The sequence below is a fragment of the Lithobates pipiens genome, unplaced genomic scaffold, assembly GCF_037356315.1.
Source record: "Lithobates pipiens isolate NorthernLeopardFrog02 unplaced genomic scaffold, aLitPip1_a1.2 Scaffold_8, whole genome shotgun sequence".
Lineage (NCBI taxonomy): Eukaryota > Metazoa > Chordata > Amphibia > Anura > Ranidae > Lithobates > Lithobates pipiens.
Window position 1 is genome coordinate 95,132,047 of NW_027507903.1, and position 22,267 is coordinate 95,154,313.

The 22,267-nt window shown below is 42.4% G+C and overlaps 1 protein-coding gene across 2 annotated transcripts in view; it reads right to left on the bottom strand.

Annotated features, from left to right (window-relative positions):
• Positions 1–22,267, bottom strand: part of APBA2 (amyloid beta precursor protein binding family A member 2) — a 655,935-nt gene that overhangs the window by 512,323 nt on the left and 121,345 nt on the right. For both annotated transcript variants that reach the window (XM_077472278.1, XM_077472277.1), the window contains exon 2: positions 12,512–12,597. The gene's annotated coding sequence lies outside the window, so the exon portion shown is untranslated. The remainder of the gene's footprint in view (positions 1–12,511; positions 12,598–22,267) is intronic.

Genomic DNA, 22,267 nt, shown 5'->3' on the forward strand with positions numbered 1-22,267 from the left:
ATTGTGTTCAAATTGCCCCTAAAATTGAAAGAAAGAAATTAACAAAATATTTATGTGTATATAAAGTTCATCAATCATAAAGTCAGTGCATAAAGTCAGCGCAAAAAGCCCCTGATGATGACACTACATTGAAACGCATAGGACAGTGTCAGAGTAGAGTGACATGATCCCGTAGAGCAGGGGTCTCCAAACTATGGCCCTCCAGTTGTTCAGGAGCTACAATTCCCATCATGCCTAGTCATGTCTGTGAATTTCAGAGTTTTACAATGCCTTATGGGACATGTAGTTCCGCAACAGATGGAGGACTGTAGTTTGGCGATCCCTGCCGTAGAATGTCTGTCCGTTTGCAGCCTGTGATGTGGCCGGAGTCAATAGCGCTAATAAGTGTTTAACTAGTGCCAGGATGAGACACTCAATTTTTTAAGTGTTATGCTCTTTTATTATTTTAATTAAAGAAGATATTTTACACTATGGCACATTCTTATCTCATTTTCTAGCAAATACAATATCCTTTGAGGAAAAGATGGGCTTGTGATTGCTTAACCCTGTGTGACCTGGTTTACTTGGAGGAGATTTTGGAGACTGAAGTTATATTACTTTGATAGTTTTATACAAGAATGCATTTAAGAATTAACACCTTGTATGCTGGACCAGTTTTATTAGCTCTTAGGAATATCTGCCAGTGAGTCTATCTCTGTGTGGTGGTGGTGGTGGTGGAGGTCACTTGGTGAGAAGAACACTGAGAAAATCATATCTTCTTTTTGCACGATAAGCACGGCAGAACTTTTTATGGGGGATATTGGTATTTGTAGCACTTTTGATTTATGAACTTGAAAAACAAAAAACACAGGCTTTATGAACTTTATTTTAAATAAACTTTATTTATATGAACTTTTTGCACTGACTTTATGTTTGATGAACTTTATATACACATAAATATTTAATTCTTTCAATTTTCAGTGGATCTTTTTGAGGACTTTTTAGATGTATTTATACTTGATGAATATATATGCTATGATTGATTGCAGACACAATTTGCACAGATAGTGTTGATGTTGATGAATTTCAGCACTGGATAATTTTATTTATGAATTAGGGGTTTGTTTTATTCATGTAATTTGTTTTACAGCACAGTCACATTATACTTTGAACAGAATGGATAAGACCTGGAGTGTGCACTTCAGGGTGGCTCCAGGGACACTCTGCAAGACAATGAGCCCAGGGTATCAAGGCTCTACTCCTTGTCCTAAAGTGACAACTGAATGCTACAAAGAGTGACATCATGTCAATTTGTTGTTTCACGCTCTGCAGCTAATAAGATCCACCCAACACTGGAGGAAGAAGAGGGGGATGAAGATCAATGACATCATCCCACCAGACCAAAGATACCTGGAAAAAGGGGTGAGTTATTATATACAAATGGAGCCCGAGTTATGTTTTGAATAGGACTTGTGAGTTAATTTAAAGCCAGAGTCTAATGGTGTCCATACACTTCAATCTAATTATATGATTCAACAGATTCATTGATATTTAAATCTCAGTTAAGAAAAAAGGTATCAATGGACATCTTTTTGAAGTCCCGGCTCACTTTTTTCTGTCATTATACAGTTTAAATTGTGTAACATACCAAACGATTTTATTTAATTTAATTTAATACTTTTGAGCATAGCTATTTGATTATCCTTCTTCTATATTGCTGATAACATGACAACATAATTTCTGATGGAATATAAAACCGATAAAATAGTACTGAAATGGGATTTTCCACAACACTGACCAATTGTTCCTTGATTCTTCATTCAGAAACTCAATTAATCTTAAAAAACACAAAATCCATAGCTAAATGAAAAAACTGAATCCCAGATCTGGTCAAGCATCTTAGTCGGATCTGCAATAACCAAATTAAATAGATGATGTGTGTGCGACTAGAATCATTTGGCAGCAATCCAGTGCTATAAGCCAAAGAGACCATGATGTGTATAAACAAGAGAGTCTCAAGTTTGGTCTGCAAGGACCCTGACAGTGTATTTTTTACAATACTCTTCTCAGGCTCACAGGTCAGGTAATTAGTGTGGTTCAGGGTTGAGTATATCTGGCAGTGACTGCGCCATTACTGATATCAGAAAACCAGGAATGAGGGAATCAACAAAACGCCAAAGAGGAGAGGGCTGCAAGATTGTATTTGGAATACTGGTTATGGTTGTAAAAAAGCCACCAAACACAATCGAGATCGGGCTACCTTTACTTCATCAGCAGACATAGTTTAAGTATAAATTTTCTTTAAAGTAGAAGTTCAGTCAAATCCTAACTATACTTTAACCTGTTCCCACCCCCATTTTAAGACCGGTTAACCACCCAGCGAAAAGGAAGATGTCTATACTTCCCTATGCTGAGGGTGCTCTGGTTCGGTTACATGATCTCTCCAGTGGCCGGCTTCAGTGAAGAGGAGAGATTCCTGACAATGGGTGCAGAGCCTATGTGGTGACGTCACCATAGACTTACTTTGGGGAATCAGTTGTCAGCTGTCCCTTCTCTACACTAAAGCTGGACCTTGGAGCTGATCATGTGACTGGACTGGAGCGCTCTCAGAATAGATAAGCATAGACATCTTTCTTTTTACAAGGTTGTAAAAATAGGCTTAGAATGTGGGTGGGAGCAGGTTTAAGTATAGTGAGGATTTGACTGGACTTCCACTTTAATGCGTATTTCCATTTTTGCAGCCAAATTTGAGAAAACCTCACTATATATTTGTTAGGTGTTCCCATTCACACAGCATGCCTATAAAAACAGAAAATCTTTATTATTTCTTCCCTTTTAGATGTTTCCTGGGAAGAGGTGTCATGGCTGGCTAAGTAAAACAAAGAAAGGTGGCTACACATCCAGAAATAAAATCAAAAATGTTTATTGAAGATCCATAAAATCGAGGAACATGACATACATCAATCCAAAAAAGGTGCTCGGTGGACGTGTTTCACATGAATGTGCTTACTCATCACATCTCATGGCTGGCTGCAAGTTTTTTTTTTTTTTTTACCATGAGCTTGTCCCAGGTCTGTCCTCTTTAATATACAATGCAAGAAGCCCAGTCTTTACACCTTTAACCCTTTGATAGGACAGACAGTGTTCAAATCTAGTTACAATTGATCATGGATATCTGCCTGAAAAGTAAAGAGTATGACAAACACTGTGTGCTGTATGGCTTGGGACATGTAACAAACATAAAGTAGATGTTATCCCAAATTGGCTGCAAAAATGGAAATATACTTTAAGCAGAAGAAAATTACATGTAACCATTGAAATGAAAATAACCTTTTTCTGAATAGTTTAAATTACACTGAACTGATTGGTGCACTGCTAATGGATACTTGACAGAATAGAAAGTTACACTGAAACAGCAATGCTAAAAGAAACAGTGACATTAAAATGCAAGTGGGAAATAAACCTTAGATTGCTCTACACATAATTAGTGCTCTATTGTAGTATCCTACAGACACATTCATTACAGCAATGTAATGCACTATCTGTCTGCATGCTGCAGATTGACAAAATAAAATATCTTTCATATAGAAAAAAGCTGCTAAAAGCAGCAAACTATAATCCACTTTATCGCCACCTATCACTTATTCTTTGATAGTTAAAATAAAAAGTGAAAAAATAAAAGACCCTAAACAATAAAACCGTAGCTTGCAAAATAGTAGATTAAACCATATTAAATTTGTTTAGAAGATCAAAAAAGTTTCTTTTCCCAAAAACCCCCTTTTTATTTTATTCTTTCTGTTCTTTAAAGATTAATTGTGTCATTATATTATACTGAGAAACAACAGTAGCATGCTATAAACTTTCAAATGAGCCAGAATATAGGATTATGTACAAACCAATTTAATTTGAGAGAGATACAAGAAAATCTTTAGTGAATCAAATCTCACATTGTAAGCTCAAGAAAGAGCTTTTTACTGCTCACAATACAAGTGATGTTTTGGAGCACATGGCCCATTCATCAGGCCCCTAGTGATGAAAAACACGTTGCCAAACCTTTGCTACTTTTAAACCAGAAAATGGCAACATTTTAACATTCTAATTCTATAGTTGGAACAAATACATACATACATGGGTTGGACAAAATTATAGATATTTTTTCTTCAGGCGTTCAGTCCTTTTCCTCCCTGCAGCTATCTGCAACTGGGGGCATCACAGGATATTTAACAATTTTTTGGTAAACGTCAGGTCAGTGCCTTTTACTCAGAAAATGTGTTAGACGGCAGTTATGGTACATGTAGACTTGTTTTTGTGAAAGATATTTATACTAATTACTAATGATGTTGAATAAGTAGGCTGCATGGGACATGGGCCAGAAGTCGTTGCATGCTACAGTCTACGAGCAGGGAATAAAAATGATGCTATTTGTCTGGGATGACAAGTATGATGGGTACCTAAATGCTTTGCCACTCATTTTAATCCTTATAATATTTGGCATTGTGTGGGCCACATCAACACCAAAATGTCCTTGTGTCCTTGTGCCTAAAGTGTGGTAAACCTGAAGGAGTATGTACATAAAGGAAAAACCCTTTTGCCGAAAAAAATGCTATAAAATATATAATGTAATTGCTTCACAATGACTTTTAATTTTTAATCTGCAGATACCGTATTTTTTAAGACTGTTTGAAAAAAATAGTAGTTCCCTGTTTCCCTATTATTATGGCAATGTGAAGGTGATTAGATACTAGTATAAAGATCCCCCACCCTTCAGAAATCTAATTTCCTACTTCAATTCAAACTCTGAGAGGACATGGTAAAACAAGCATCATTTTGTTCAGAGCAGGAAAGTATGAATCTACAAAAATGTTTGTTAGAAACCATGCATTATACATAGTTTTACTATAGGGAATTGTTTTTTACCAGGAAAACCACCGGAGTTTAACTTTGAAGCCCAATTTAACTTTCAGTTGAAACCGTTAAATACATTTCGGATGCATCATAACAAAAGCTGTGCAAAGTCCTACAGCTTGTTTTCTTAAGAGCTTGTTCGGGGCTGAACGCACAGCTGCTGGACGCAAAAACGATGGTAAATCACTACTAAAAATAGTGTGCTTTACCGCCGACGCCCCCAACGCCCCAGTCTGAAAGTAGCCTTATGCCTCATACACACGATCGGATTGTTGGCCAACAAAACCGTGTACTTTTGTCCGAAGGGCGTTGGCCCAAACTTGTCTTGCATACACATGGCACACAATTGTTGGCCAACAATCACAAATGTAGTGACGTACTATGTGATTTTGCAGCTCTTTAGCGCCACGCTTTGGGCTCCTTCTGCTAATTTTGTGTTAGTAGAAGTTTGGTGAGTGTTGATTCGCGCTTTTCATTTATTTATTTTTTTTGGTTGCATAATGATTTGATTTGTTATAGTTTCTATATTTTTGGATGCATAGAATGCACTTTTTGGTTAAGTTCTATTGGCAGATAGCACGTCTAATTTCTTTTGTTTTGTTTTCTAATGAACATTAAAAAAATTCTGGAGAATAATACTTGGGTATGTGTTTTACTTCAAACGACAGTTTGGGAGTAGGCAGTTACATAAAAAAAAAAAATACAATGTAAAATTGACAAGGGACACCGACATAGTTGTATCTTTGATCTTAAAAACCACGGGATAATGGTGTTGTGGTAGCTTGCTCCAATTTAAAAAAAGAAGCATAATAATAATATTCTTGATATCACTAGAAAAAAAAAGCCTTTGAAAATTTATTTGCAAAAACTCCATCAGTTTTACCAGCAAAGCAGCTTCATTATTATCCCATTAAAGAAGAAGATAATTGTGCACTGCATTTTGAGATTTCATAAATTGCCACGTCATGAATGTTAATTCTCCATTACGAACGCTAGTTTACACGACCAACTGCTTCTGGCTCGTCCTTGCTTCCGAGCATGCGTGTTTGTACTTTGGACTTTTGTCCAACGGACGTGTGTCCACAGAAAATTTTAAAATCTGCTAGCCAACATTTGTCCGCTTAAAATCCGACAACAACTGTCCGATGGAGGATACACACGGTCGTATTTTCCGGGAACAGCCTGTCATTACACATTTCCCGTCGGAAAATATGATCGTGTGTATGAGTTTATAGTGTGCAGAGTTATTATGCAACTAAAGGAAAAACGAAAATGTACCCATCTCATTTGTTTATTTTCAACTGTTAGGCCCCTTTCACATTTGTACAACCTGAAAGATGCGCAACTTCAACATGACTTGAAGCAATGCCTGTGTAATCTTGAGGTCTATGGACCTAAAGTCACATCAAAGTCAGATCAAAGTAGTGCAGGGACTACTTTGAAGTCACTGCGACTTGAAGTAACAAAGGTATGAACGGTACTCATTGGAAATCATAGGGTACAACCTGTCATGTGACTTTGCAGTCCCAAGTCACAGGACAAGTCGCACAAGTGTGAAAGGAATCTTAAAGTGAGAATAATAAACAAACAACTAAAAATTTACAAACATTTCTGACATTTAAAATAGAAATAAAATAATTAGTGACCAGTACAGACACCCTTCTTTTCAATAACCATCATAAGCCTTCCATTCATGGAGTCTGTCAGTTTCTTAATCTGTTGATGATCAACTTTTTGTGCAGCAACCAGTGAAGTGTATGTACTCCAGGTAGGTTGCAGTTATGCAATATGACAGCACTGGAGGATAATGGGTTCCTGGTAGCTTCACGTTTGATTATTCTCAAATCGTTGGCAGTTAATTTGCATATTTTTTCTCAACACATTTCTTGAGACCCTGTTGACTATTTGCAACAAAAGATTTAATGGTTCTGTGATCCTGCAACAATATCTTAGTGATTTCAAGAGTGCTGCATCCCTCTAAAAAACGTTTTGCTATTTTCGACTTTTCAGAGTCAGTTAAATCTCTTTTTTTACCCATTTTGCCTAAAGGAAAAGAAGTTGCCTAATAATTATGCACTGCGAGGGTGGATGTCCCCTCTCATCGCCTGTTAAAACAATCAAGTGGCTGAACAGTACAGGGAATCACCAGCAGAAAAGAATGATATCTGAAGGATGGCATCGTTCAGATATCACCACTCAAAGTCCAGAACGTCTTATGACGGCCTTGGGCGGGAAGTGATTAAATAAAAATTCAGTTGGGCTTTAAAAATTACCAAATTACCTTTAAAGTAATGAACAATTTTCAAGTAGAACTAAAGTGTTAAAACAACAAATTGTGAGCAGGCAGGGTATTTATCACAGGATAGACATGGTATTTCTCTTCTGCAATAAAATTAACCTGCCTGTTCAGTCTCCTTTACAATATACACTGAGCTTTGCATGCGATTGCAAACCCAAGAACAAATGGATGTGGGCTCAACCCCTCCTCTGCTTAGTCCATATAATCTATACTATATTGTCAAAAGTATCGGGATGCCTGCCTTTAAACACAAATGAACTTTAATGGCACCCCAGTCTTTGCCTGTAGGATTCAATATTGATATATATACCGTATTTATCGGGGTATAACCCACACCGGCGTATAACACGCACCCCAAGTTAAGCATTTTAAGGAAAAAAGTTTTAGGAGGGAAGTTTAAGGGAAAAAAAACGTATATTTAAATGCCCATCAATGCAGCCTTATCAGTGTGCATCTGCAGCCTTGTCCATCATTGCAGAATAATCAGCATCATTTGCAGCTTGCCCAGCGCTGTTTGCAGCCTTGCAGAGTGTCATTTGCAGCTTGCCAGTGTCATTTCCAGTTTGCCCAGCGCTGTTTGCAGCCTTGTCCATGTTTAAATATCCCGCCGCCGAGACAGACCGAGCGGGCGCGCCAAAAAAGACCGAGCGCCGCTGAAAAAAAAGAGCCGTCTGTATGGGCGGGACTGCAAGCCGAGCCAAGCCGAGTACACAGTACAGTTGGCTCGGTCTTTTTCGGCAGCGCTCGCTCCAGAAACAGCAGGGAGGTGGGACTACTAGTGGAGCCGAGCAGACGGCTCGGTCTTTTTCGGCGGCGCTCAGTCTTTTTCGGCGGCGCTCGTTGTTTTAGACTCACAGACAGTGGGGATCGGCATGTAACACGCACCCACGACTTTCCCCCGATTTTAAGGGGGAAAAAGTGCGTGTTATACGCCAATAAATACGGTATTCAATATAGTTGACCCTTCCTTTGCAGCTGTAACAGCTTCAACTTTTCTGGGAAGGCTGTCCACAAGGTTTAGGAGTGAACAAAGATAACATTTTCACCACAATGTTACCTTGACTATGGGTGAGCTAGAGGTAACCAATACGCAGAGCACCACTTGACAACTATATTCCTCTAGACTACAACAGCATATAAATAAGAAGAATAGAGATCCACAAAATTGTCTTCAATGAGGAATAAACTGGCATAAAAAGTTTCAAAATTATTAATCAAAAATTCAAAAATATTACATATAAAAATAATGTTAAAATAACAATGTTGTCATCACAAGCCAGGCAGCTGCTGCAGTCATACATCCATTCATACTCACACGCCTAATCAAGGGAAATAATCATGGGGGGCAAGTCATGAAAATCGCAATAATAGAGATTGTATCCCCAGAGCCATAAGATGCAGTCCTGCATGTAATACAAAGTCAATCTGGAGCCCTATATGGAGATGACTTGTTCACCAATATCTGACCTTAAATCGATAAGGTGTATGGTGACAAATAGCAAGTCCCACAGTAATAGATGTAGTCGGTCACCATGAGTATGTACGGATTCAAGTCTATCAATTAACTCTCCAGTTCTTATATAAGATAACTGTCGGGTGGTTACTTACATGCATTGATACATGCATTGATATATAGGATTTGCTACATATCATGTTTTGATTTTTTAAGTAGAGTCTGGTCAGCTGGTTGTTTTTTAACATAGTTGTGTCTGTCCACTTGTCTATGTGTATGAATTCATGTACTAAGAATAAAGATGTTGATCTTTTTTTCAGTTGGGAGCTGTCACTATTGAATAAATTATGTTTTTCCTTTTTGAGATTATATGGACTAAGCAGAGGAAGAGTTGAGCACACATCCATTTGTTCCTGGGTTTGCAATGATATGCAAGTTTTGGAGGGCTCCCCCACCAGACCATAAGTTTGTATAACACAGGCCTAGTAGAATGGGATGCCAGTTCTTGTTTCATGAGCTGTACATGCACACCTCAGGGTGAATTCTTGGCCCAGTGCACGCGTAAGAGTTTTGTCATCTTATGCCAGCCAATCAAGACAGGAGAAGCCGGGAAGAAGATGCCAGCGGCAGCAAGGGTGAGTATCTGCAGTTTTTTGTTTTACACTTTAAACAGATATCAGACTAATTTTGACTGTGTTAAAATTAAGACATATTTGCTTCATCAGTACAAGCTGTGGTTGTAACAGAACTTGGCATGATTTCAGTGTATTGCCTATGATAGATATCAAAAACACTGACAATAATAGAACAGTGTTTTTTCACATTCAAGATGAAATGCATAGCTAATGCACTACATTCAACAATACAACTCTCTTCCACTAGTCTGGCCCTTGAAGATAACTTGAAGGCGTGACAAAAATTGTCAATGGGAGATACTCCATCCAGCACATCAGAAAATAAAAAGATAGAATAGAGGCGTCTGTAATATGGTTTGCTACATAAGGTTTGTGTGTAGTAACCCAAAAAAAAAACATTCATTGTTTTATTGTGGAATATGTGAACTCTCATCAACCAGATCACTTTTCCAGTTTAAAAGATGAAAGGAAACTTGTACCACAGTCAAATGCAGTAACACGTCAGGCATGTTGTACAGCAGGGATTACAAAGTGACAAGTTTACATCAATTACATTAACATAAAATATCATGTGACCTAGACCTGTCAAGCTAGGCAGCACAATAACGCTAAAGCCGGCCATAGACGGATTGAAATTCGGCTCATTCACCAGGAACCAACTACATTTCGATCCATCTATGGCCAGGCTGTCGGGTTTTTTTCATCCAATCACTGCCAGTGTCTGTAGCCACCAGCAATGATCATTGTATTCCGATGGCTGGGAACCTTCCAGCTATCAAAATACAACAGCGCAGTGGGAGGGATTCCCCATTCAACACCCCAGATAGCAAGCAATTGTGCTGTAGGTTTGAAAATGACTTGCTGATCTATTGCTAGACTTGCCAGGTTTCACAAATGTGTTGTACAATTGCAGCAAGTCCGCATTACATGACTCAAGATCAACTTTCTTTGCAAACATTCTGCAAGTTTTCTGCAAGTTCTGGTTTAGTTATGTTGTGCAATAGTCATCCCACCACAGGGGTCACTGTGACTGAATTTTCATGCTGTAGACTTGCAGAGCTCTAGCTATAGACTCACCACTGCAACTGTGCTCTTGCTAGAGACTTGCTGTGCAAATTTGCTACAAATTGGAATAGTGTCAACTAGAACTTGTGCTTCAAGTGCTCTGCAAGTGTACAACTTGCCAGTGAAAATGTGCAGCAGGTTAACAGACTTAGTTCATAACTGCCACACATTTGTGGCAACTGGCAAGTTATTCTTGCTATCTGGGTCAGTCAATGTTGATGGGGAAATCAAGCAATTTTCTTTCTCCTGGTTGAAGGAAAGAAAATTTTCATAATGTATGGCCTGCTTTAAAAGCATTTGGATTTAAACTGCTATTCGAAAAGCATTATGTCCCAAATTCTGGTTCCAATATATTTCCTGAAGCTCAACTTTGGGAGAACTGAATACAAATCCTAATGGCACTGTTAGCTGTGGTTTTAAAAAAACAATTTAGCATAATTCAGTATAGCTTAAAACCTGCTGAAAGCTAAAGTCTTTTTCAAGCAGTCCAAAATAGAGCTAGGGTGCATTGTTGCTTTGGTCTGTTCACACTAGAACTTGCGAACAGGCAAAAAATTTGGGCGAACACTGTTAAAGTCGATGGGACATGAACATGAAAAATCAAAAGTGCTAATTTTAAAGGCTTATATGCAAATTATTGTCATAAAAAGTGTTCGGGGACCTGGGTCCTGCTCCAAGGGACATGTATCAATGCAAAAAAAAGTTTTAAAAACAGTAATTTTAATAATGCTTAAAGTGAAACATTAAAAATGAAATATTTCTTTAAATATCATGCCTGGGGGGTGTCTATAGTAGGCCTGTAAAGTGGCATATTTTTTGCCGTGTTTAGAACAGTACCACAGCAAAATGACATTTCTAAAGAAAAAAGTAATTTAAAACTGATTGCAGCTGTAATGAATTGTCGGGTCTCGACAATATAGATAAAGCTCATTAAAAAAAAATGGCATGACCCCCCCCCAGTCCTTTACCATACCCTTTGTGTCTGGTATGAATATTAAGGGGAACGCCAAACCAAGGGTCTGGTATGGATTTTGGGGGGGGGGGGGGGGGCTATGCCATTTCTTTAAAAAACCGCCCCCCACGCAATTTTTTTTAAATTTTGATTCAGCGTTCCCCTTAATATTAATACCAGACCCAAAGGGCCTGGTAATGGACTGGGGGGGAACCCATACTGTTTTTTTCAATGAGTTTTATCTATATTGCTGAGACCCGACAATTGATGTTCGACTCAAACAGCTGGCTTATACCTACTTACATATACATAATTATTTCTGCCAGCTTTTTGAACATTATCCACAATTTCTGCTCACTGCCAAACACTCTAAACTCTTAAACTATATAATATTGAGTTTGATCTCTCTACAGAGGACTCCAATCGGTCATTAAAGTTTTTTTGGTTTTTTTTCATTTGGGTAGAATAGGGTATGTTTAAAACCCATTAATTTCCTGTCCCATAAACAGGTCAGGAAGGAAGACAAAATTTCTCCCAAGTTCAGGAAATCCTCTCCCAAACAGTTTTCATTTTCCATTTTCCCATTGGAAGAATTCCCAACTATTACTGTTCTGGTGGTAACTCAATTTTGGACCTTGCATCACTTTTATTCCCGGTGATAATGGCCACGGAACAAAGAGAGAAAATCTTTCCAGAGGAAAACCAGACAACAATAAAAGCCTGACACTACGTTATTCAAAACTAAAAACTCTCAATGTGCTATCGAAAACAAAAAATGTAAGATGTTAATTTACTAAAACTGTGGAGTGCAAAAATCTGATGCAGATCTGCAAAGAAATCAAAAACAAATCAGCTTCCAGTTTTTTTTTTTTTAATCAAAGCTTAATTGAACAAGCTGAAGTCAGAAGCTAATGGGCTACCAGGCACAGCTGTACCATAGTTTGCACGCTCCAGTTTTAGTAAATAAGGTTCATCAATTTAGATACACTTTTATGAGTGTTGCACAACAAACTTTTTCCATCACCATCTGTCCCCAAGGTACCACTGTACCTTCAAAAAAAATGGCCACTGGGGTCTTCTTAACTTTGAGGTGGCGCTGATGCCAACAACTCTAGAAATATTATTACAAAAGCATTGTCTATGCTCATCCACTCTCTCAAATAAATCTCACATCTTTTCAATTATTAAGATTAAAACAGCGATAAAATAGTGCAAAGTAATACCTGTGGGTGTGATGTAAAACAATCTCTTGTGGAATTACAGTAATATCATCAGTGAGTCGATATTCATTCTTCCTCTGCAGCAGAATCTGATAGGAAAAGAAGAGACAGACAGCAAGAATTAACAAACTATGACACATTATTCCACCAGTATAATGTACAGCTGTGTTTGCAATTTATTCAAGCTGTAATTCAGGCTATAGAAAGTAATTAGGATGTAGTAAGCATGCAACCATAAAAAATGTGATAATGTTTGAAAAGTGAAGCGCACCGTAAGTCTAATAATTGTAATTGTGTGAAGGAGGTCTGCACTGGAATAATATGTGTGCTGCCATTGCTAAACTCTGCTAGTTATTTTGACTGTAATGCAGATGAACAAGCTCAAATTCTTTGAGTCATGACCCAGAACAAGAGCGTATATCAGGAATTTTGACCTTTTTGACTTTACTAGTTACATGCTTCTTTGGGTCAATGGATTAGAGAGGAGAGACAACATCTTCTAAAGGGGATCAACAAGAAGCCTGCATGTTTTTCTCGGTATAGGTTTCCCTTGGGGCCTGTGTTGACAGGCTTTGCATTTTTGTAGATAGGCAAGCAGCAATAAAAACTAGGGTTGCACCAATACTAGTATCGGTATCTAAAAGAAAAAGGAAAAGGGGTCTATCTAGCATATAGCACTCAAGACCCCCCACCTCATCCCAACAAAAGTCTAGAACAAAAAAGAGAAAATTTCCCAGGGACTATACAGGTGGGGGTCTGAATATGTGCAGCAAAAACAACGGTAGTACAAAAGTAATACATTTTATTAGAATAGTATGCAAATAAACACATTAAAAACAATATATTGCACAATTCATACAGATAAATCTATAGATCATGATATGAAGGGCTCTAGAGTATGAGACCACAATTAAACATGATACATGGAATACCCGACATGTTTCGGAACTTTGTTCATTTGTATAGTTCCTTCTTCAAGGGTTTTTTGATAACTGTATGATAGTATAGGCAAATTGCTGTATAAACTCTGCATCGCAGGCGAATCTGTAGATAACCATGCCCAGACTGTGTATCAAAACCAGACTGAATGCTTTTGAATGCTACCAACATAACTGTATGCATCGGAGCATTCTGCAATCTACATACATTTTTCACTTATTCTTCGACAATAATGGTGGAGACCGGACAGATGGAGTGATACCTATTGTATTTTGGTTATCTACAGATTCACCTGTGATGAGCTTATATAGTAATTTGCCTATACTATCATACAGTTATCAAAAAACCCTTGAAGAAGGAACTATACAAATGAACAAAGTTCCGAAACATGTCGGGTATTCCATGTATCATGTTTAATTGTGGTCTCATACTCTAGAGCCCTCCATATCATGATCTATAGATTTATCTGTATGAATTGTGTAATATATTGTTTTTAAAGTGTTTATTTGTATACTATTCTAATAAAATGTATTACTTTTGTACTACCGTTGTACTTGCTGCACATATTCAGACCCCCACCTGTATAGTCCCTGGGAAATTTTCTCTTTTTTGTTCTAGTATCGGTATCGGTCCTGATACCGAGTATTTGCACAAGTATCGGTACTTGTGCAAATGCACCGATACTTGAAACCGATACTTTCAGGCTCGGTTCTTTGAGCTGTCAGTGGATCACCCCTGTTGACAACTGAAGTGTCCGGTAATTGGAGCTGTCAAAAAAAAAGCAGCCGGGAATGTTTATTAACAACATTGCTCAGCCGCTGAAACACTAAAATAAAAAGAAACATTGTTTCTTTTTGAATCTTTCTGTTTCTTCATCTGCAGATCAAAGGGATGAACAAATGTCCCTCTGTTTAACCCCTTATAAACCCTTAATTTACTCTAATCAGCCTTAATTAACTCCCTATTCTCCTCCATTTAATAATATTCCTGATTTTTTTTTATTTTTGTTCACGTCTATTTTATAAACGATAAACAATTAAAACTTTTTTTTTGTTTGCTTTGTAAGTGAATAATTTTACACATATATAGTAACATATATTTACACATTTCACATTGAAAAAGCCCAAAATTTAAAAAAAAAATCTATTTATCTCATTTGTAAATAACGTTTCAATGCTTTTTACCATTGCTGACAGCTGAAGTGAAAACAAAACAATTGCGGTAGGTATCATAATTGGTATCGCCGAGTACTAAAAAAAAAATTATCGGTACTCGTACTCATTGTAAAAAAAATGGTAACGGTGCATCCCTAATAAAAACACATTTTGATATAGAGTTTAGAATCTTTGTTGAGATTTTTTTATGCCTGTGACTCAGTAGGGAGATTACTCCTCACTTTCTGTCCAGGTGACAGGTGCATTATATTGGCATTTGAGGTCAAATTGAAACACTTTTGAGATCATTTAGACTTTTCACGGTGAATAAAGTTCGCTTTATTGATATTAGAGACACAAGTTACAATTCAGAAAACAGAAAACAGAAAAAATACCAAATAAAACAGGCGGTGTACAAACACACAACAAAGAAAAAGGAAATCAGAATACAGTGCGACCCACATGGAATGCAATATATATTATACAACTACCATCCCCGACATTACCCTGCGAAGGCAGTGGCTAGCCAGAGATCATGCAAGAGATAATGCAGTATGATAGCCACCATGCCCTCATCAAATCCCACAGAGGGGGGGGGGGGTGTATGTAGAAATAGGGAAGACCAAGGGAAAAAGAAAAAAGGAGGAAGGGGCAAGAGCATGGGGGGGGGAGGACAAGAGAAGGAAAAAGAAAAAGAAGAAGAGGGGGGAAAGGAGGAGGGGGGGGGCCAGGGGGGGAGAAGGTCCAACCCACAGATCTAACGGTGAGAGTTCCTGTATCTATACCCCCGCCCTGTCTCCACCCGTCCAGGGCAGCCATATGCCATCGAACTTCCTAGGGCACTTCCTACTGATATACGTCATTTTGTATAACGGGAGGGCCTTATTAATGATGTCCTCCCACAGGGTCAGCGTCGGGGGGGAAGCAGAGGTCCAGCGAAGGAGAATGGCCTTCTTGGCATAATAAAGCAAAAAGGCAATCAGGAGTTTGGAATAGCGTGGCCTCTGATCCTCGTCCTGAATGCCAAGAAGAGCCAGCTCCGGAGACCGGGGCAGAGAGAAGCCCAAACGGTCATCAATGGTGTCAAACACATCAGTCCAAAAGGCGGCCACCACCGGGCAGCTCCAGAACATGTGGAAGAACGTTCCCTCCGCTGCTCCACACCTGGTACAGGCAGGGTCCCTCTGCCGATACAGTCTGTGCAACCGCTGTGGAGTATAATAAACCCTATGTAAAAACTTGGTCTGTATTACCTTATCTCTGGAGGAAATCACCAGGCCAAGACTATCCTGGAAACAGTCTCCCCAATCCTCCCTCTCCAAGACGGGAATGTCCCTCTGCCAGGCCTTCCACAATTTCTCCATCTTAGGAGAATCCACACTGAGTAGCAAGGTGTACAGGGACGAGAGAGGCTTGGAGAGCTGGTCCAGAGACAGTAGCTCCTCCACAGGGTCCATAGATAGGGTCGCAGCTGCTGACGGCTGCGCCCTGGCTGCATGTCTCAGTTGGTGGTAACGGAAATACATCCACCCGGGCAAATCAAATTTAGTGGCAAGTTCCCCATACGTCCTCAGGGTACCCCCCGTGATGATATCGCCCAGCGTTCGCACCCCACGTCGCACCCACACCCTCGGATCAGGGACCGTCCGAAAGTGCGGGAGGCTAGGGTTCTCCCATATTGGCTGTCGGGGGGACCAGACTCCCGGCTTAATGAACCGTTTCCTGGCCAACCCCCACACCCTGAGCGTCGTTCTAGTTGGAAGCGGAAGCCCCCGACATGCCCCAGGGCCTTTGTATACTAAATCGGCGTGATCCTCCAAAGAACCCAACCCAGCTGCTTCAATGCAGCTCGCAGCGTTCGTCCTAGAGCGGGCAAACCACCAACGGACCGACACAAGGACCGCCGCCCAGTAATAGACCCTGAAGTCGGGTAAAGCCAGCCCCCCACAACGCACAGGTAGACACAAAGTGGACCGTGCAATCCTGGGGTTAGATCCCCCCCAAATAAAGGAACCCACACAGCCATCCAGATCCGCAAAAAAGGCACCCAGGAGCAAAACGGGGGAGTTCCTAAAAAAATATAGGAACCTGGGGAGGAACACCATCTTTAACAGGTTAATGCGACCTAGCAGATTCAGGGGAAGCTTCCCCCAGGAGGCACATCTAGCCTTCAGCTGAAGGAGGGCCGGTTTCAAGTTTAGATCAAAGTACTGTGTCGGATCCCTGCCCACCACTATCCCTAGATACTTGAATTCGGTGACCCACTGGAGGGGAGTGTCCGCCGCAGCCGCCCTCGACCCCGGGTCCAGAGGAAACAGGATGGATTTGGTCCAGTTTATCCTGACCCCAGAGAAACGTCCGAATACATTGAAAATTTCCAATGCCGCTCGCAAGGAGGAATCCGCATCTCTCAAATAGAGCAGAGCGTCATCGGCGTAGAGTGACACCTTCTCCTCAAGAGGGCTGACTCTAAGCCCTACCACCCCCGAGGAGGCCCTCAGGGCCACCGCCAGAGGTTCCAACGCCAGCGCAAATAACGACAGGGAGAGGGGACAGCCCTGCCGGGTGCCCCTCTCCAACCGAAACGCCTCCGATAGCCTGCCATTAATACGCAGCCGCGCCCTCTGGCCTTTATAAAGCAACTGCATCCAACTCAGGAAATGGGGACCGAACCCATATCTACGGAGTACCTCCCACAAATATCCCCATTCCACTGAGTCAAATGCCTTTTCGGCATCCAGGGAGGCAACAACCCTGGTCCCAGCGTTGTCGTGAGGGATAGTTAAATTAAGGAAAAGGCGTCTCAGATTGATGTCGGTACCCTTACTGGGCATAAACCCCGTCTGGTCCACATGAACAAGGCTCTCCAGTACCTGTGCCAGCCGATTCGCCAGGACCTTTGCCAACAATTTGGCATCGACATTTATCAAAGAGATCGGGCGGTAAGACGCACAGTCCTCGGGATCCTTACCCAGCTTGGGCACCAACACCACGATCGCCTCTGACATGGATTCGGGGAGCGACCCCCTCTCCAGGGACTGGGCAAATAAAGAAACCATTTTAGGGGCCATTAACTCCTGGTAAGTAGCGTAAAATTCAACAGGGATACCATCCGCCCCAGGGGACTTCCCCACCTGCATTTGAGCCATAGCCATCTGAACCTCCTCCAACGATATGGACCTCTCCAAATGGTCCATCGCCTCTCGGGATAGAGCGGGAAGTTCCACCCCATCCAGAAAGGTCAGGAGAGCCGGGTCCCCATAATCCACCCTAGTGGAGTACAGGGTGCTATAATATTGCACAAACCGGTTCAGGATCCCTTCCGGGTCCGTGACGAGGGTCCCTCCCCTGTCCCTGACTCCACCAATATGAGCGCTGGTAGAGTGTCCCCGGGCCAACCACGAGAGCATCTTCCCATTTTTATCCCCATATTCAAAAAAATTTTGAGCAGTGCCCAGCATAGACTTCTTAGTTAAGTCTATCCTATGGAGCTCGACCGCCCGAAGTGCCATTTGCCAATCCCGATATCTGAGGGGGGTGGGGTCCGCCACATGAGATCTATCCCTTGCCCTCAACACCCCCTCCAATTCCTCCAGCAGCTGCACAGACCGCTTGCGACACCTGACAATTCTAGAGGCATATTCTCCCCTCAGCCAGCACTTGAACGCATCCCAGACCACCCGGGGCTCCGCAGAGTCCGCATTCTCCAACCAGTATTGACAGAGGGCTTCTGGCATATCCTCCTGAACCCCCACATCCGCTATCCAATACCCCGACAGCCTCCACAGTCCCCTCCGCAAAGGGAGCCCAAGAGAGACCCCAAGGAGGAGGGGAGCGTGGTCAGACACCCCTCTGGGCAGAATCCGCACACCCACCACCCGACTCAGCATAGCCTGCGAGACATACCCCAGATCTATGCGGGAGAAGGTACGAAACGTGGCAGAATGACAAGTATACTCCCTGCCCGAAGGGTGAAAATGGCGCCAGACATCCACCAGCCCAAAAGTATCAGCCCATCGTGTCAGACCCGGAGTCTCACGAGAGGGCCGTTGGAGTCTATCTAGCTCCGGGGACGGGGCCATATTATAATCCCCTAACAACATGACATTTTCTACTCCATACTTTATAACTATGTTCATAATGGCAAACAGAAGGTCAGTATCTGCGGGGGGAGGCAGGTAAATTCCCACCAGAACATACTCCACATTCGCAATAGTAACATGCAAAACAAGAAACCTGCCCCCTGGATCCGTTTTCAACTCATGGAGCTGGAACGCAAGGGATCTGTGAACAAGCACACTCACCCCCCTGGAGTAACTCGAGTAGGTGGCATGGTAGTGTTGGCCAACCCACGCTCTCCTGAGGCCAAGCACTCGGGAGCCCATCAAATGCGTCTCCTGAAGGATACAAATATGTAGTGAGTATCTTTGTAAAAAGGTAAACACCAACGAGCGCTTGACCGCCGAGTTCAGACCCCTCACGTTCCAGGATAGAACAGAGAATTCAGCCATAACTGAAAACCATCGAAAATGAATGTCCGGATTTAGTCACATAGCCCCCTCCCCAAAGAAAAAACCATCCCGCCCCCGAGGGTGCCCCAGTTCCAGCATACATGTAGGCGGCAAAGCCCTCCTGAGCAAGAACGGTGAACCCTGAGACCATAATCCACCCCCAATAGTAGAATTGTACATGTGTCAACATACCGTGAAAAAGAACAAACATAAAACCCAAACTTAGATTAAACCAAAACTGATCAGCAACGGCCGATCGCCCCCGCCCCCCACCCCGCAAAACCCCAACAGTGGAGTCCCGCATAGATCCCCAAACTTAACCGCAAAATACCCTTAAGGCTTTGTGAGCAACTTACTCAGGTAGGCGTGCACCAGACCGCCAGGAGGACGCAGCCCCCCCCTCACCTCATACACACAGAGGGGGAGACCACTATCCCTACCTGCCACCAGCGCTATAACCCCCCCTTAAGAGTTGCTAGAGCACAGAAGACATAGCAATAAAGTTCACCCAGCCATCCCCTACAGCACAGTCCTAATCAGTGGAGTCCCCTCAATCCTGTAGGATGGACCAGGCGCGATAGGCCCACTCCAACAGACCATCGGATCCCAGCCGGACTGAGGTGAAGGTGGGGGACACCACAACAGTACCCCCCCCTCAGCTCAGGGAAAAATAGAGAAAAAAGTAAAAGAAACAAAAACAAAAAGATCCGCAAATGAGGAAGAAAGTACAAAGCCACCTCAGCAGACTCAGCAGCCAGGAGTAAATCATCAGGATAGTCAGCCAGGTAGTGTCTCCAGCCAAGATGCAGCATCCCTGGGATTAGTGAAGAATCGGACAGTCTCACCATCCACCACCCGCAGTTTCGCCGGAAAGAGGATGCTATACTTGATCCCTTTGGCCCTCATGGAAGCCTTGACCGCATCGAAGGATCTGCGCTGTTTCTGAGTCTTCATGGTGTAATCAGGAAAAAACAGCAGCCTAGAATTCTGGTACTTGACCTCCTTCATCAGCCTCGCCGCTCTGAGCACCTCATCACGGTCCCTGAAGTTCATCAAGCGCAGAATCAGGGTGCGCGGGGGGCTCCCCGCCGGGCCCCTCTGCGGAGGGACCCGGTGAGCTCTTTCCACCGTGAAGTAGGGGGATAGCTGCGCCTCCGGGAACAGGGAACGGATAAGATCTTCCACAAATACCGTGGGGTTCTGTCCCTCTTCCCCCTCCGCCAGGCCGACGATTCGCAGATTGTTCCGCCTACTACGGTTCTCGGCGTCCTCCGCACGGAATTCCAGGGTCCTCACCTTAGCCTGCAAGGTCCGGATCGCCACCGAGTGTTCCGCCAGCACATCCTCCGCCTGGCCCACTCGTTGCTCCGCCACTCCCAACCTCGAACGGATCTTATCTAGGTCCTGCCTAATCAGGCCGACTTCCGTCTGGACCACCTCCATCTTCCCCGTCAGCGCCGTCTGGCAGGCCGCTATGGCGGCCATCACTTCAGGTATGCCCGGGAGGGAAGATGCATCAGCCTCCGCCGGCGCGGTCTGCGTCGCCATGTTGGAATGGGCACGTGGTCCTCCCGCTCCACTGGAGTCCGGAGGGTCTAGCGGCAATGCCCCTGGGGGAAACCGATTCCTCCTACCTCCCTTGTGTCCCGCAGATGAACGGGACGGCATAGGGTGGGCTAGACAAACCGCCAGCAGTCGATAGCGCAGGTGAAAGGATGCAGTAGGATCAGTCTCTAGCAGAGCTCCGGGAAGCACGTCTGCTCACGCCGACATCTTGGCCACGCCCCCGATCATTTAGACTTTACTGACAAACACATTTGACTTGCATTTGACCTACTTCTAAGCTGCATCAACCTGCTTCAAGCTGCTTTTGCATTCCCATTGACTCATATAGGGGAGAAGCAGTGGGCTTTTTCCCCAAAGCAGTATTAAACACAAAATCAAACTTTTATTATATTGCAGCTTACTAATTCTTAGACATGATGGCTGCATTTGTTTTCTTTTTTAAGCTAAGATTTTCATCTGGCCAGTAAGTGTGTTGTTTTTCAAAAGAACAAGCTCTTTTGAAGATGTATTAGTTACAGGGATGAGATAAACCATTCAACACTGATAGAGATGCTTACAATGATCAGTTTTTTTTATTTTTTTTAAACTTTTTTTACAAAAGGAAAGAAAATGTTTCTGGAACTGCTTATAAAGAGTTTGATTTCAATGTGTAAGTGTATTTAACCACTTTCCGACCACCTTCCGCAGATACACGATACACTGCAGCTCGGCTGTGCAAACTGACATACCTGTATGTCGGTCCATGCATGAGATAGTGTGGGAACATGAGCATGCATGGGTATGGCGGACATCAGCCACTCGCAATAGCTGCACAGAGAGACAGAATGGGCATCTGCCTATGTAAACAAGGCAGATACCTGTTCTAACAGGAGACAGCATGGAGATCTGCTGTTCCTTGCTATCAGGAACAATGATCTCTGTGTTATCCCACACAGTTAGGACACACCCAGGGAACACAGTTAACCCCTTGATCACCGCCTAGTCTTCCCTGCCAGTGTCATTTATACATTGATCAGTGTAATAATGTCACTGGTCCCCAAAAAGTGTCACTTGTGGTCAGATTTGTCCACCGCAATGTCGCAGCCCTGCTAAAAATCGCAGATCGCTGCCATTACCAGTAAAAACATTTAAAAAAAATAAAAGTCCATATATCTATCCTCTATTTTGTAGATGCTATAACTTTTGCGTAAACCAATCAATAGAAGCTTACTGTGATTTATTTGTCAAAAAATATGTTGTAGAATACATATTGGCATAAACTAAACGAAGCCCCCAATCGTTCCCCGCTCCGCTCGCAGTGCCGTCATTTGTACTGTGGGCACCCGGCTGTGGCTTCACAGCCGGGCACCCACTGAGCATGTGCCGTGATACGCCGCACAGTCACCTGGGACAAGTGACAGGTCCCAGATGACTGTGCGGCGCGAGGGGAAGTGATGTCACCAGTCCGGGCAAGGAAGAAGGACGACTACGAGGGACCCCCTAGCAACAGGTATTTAGAGGAGAGTAAAAAAAATTATTTTTTCCAACTATTTTTTATTTCTTTTTTTTAAGAATTTTAAACAATTTTTTATTTTTTGATGGCAACACCA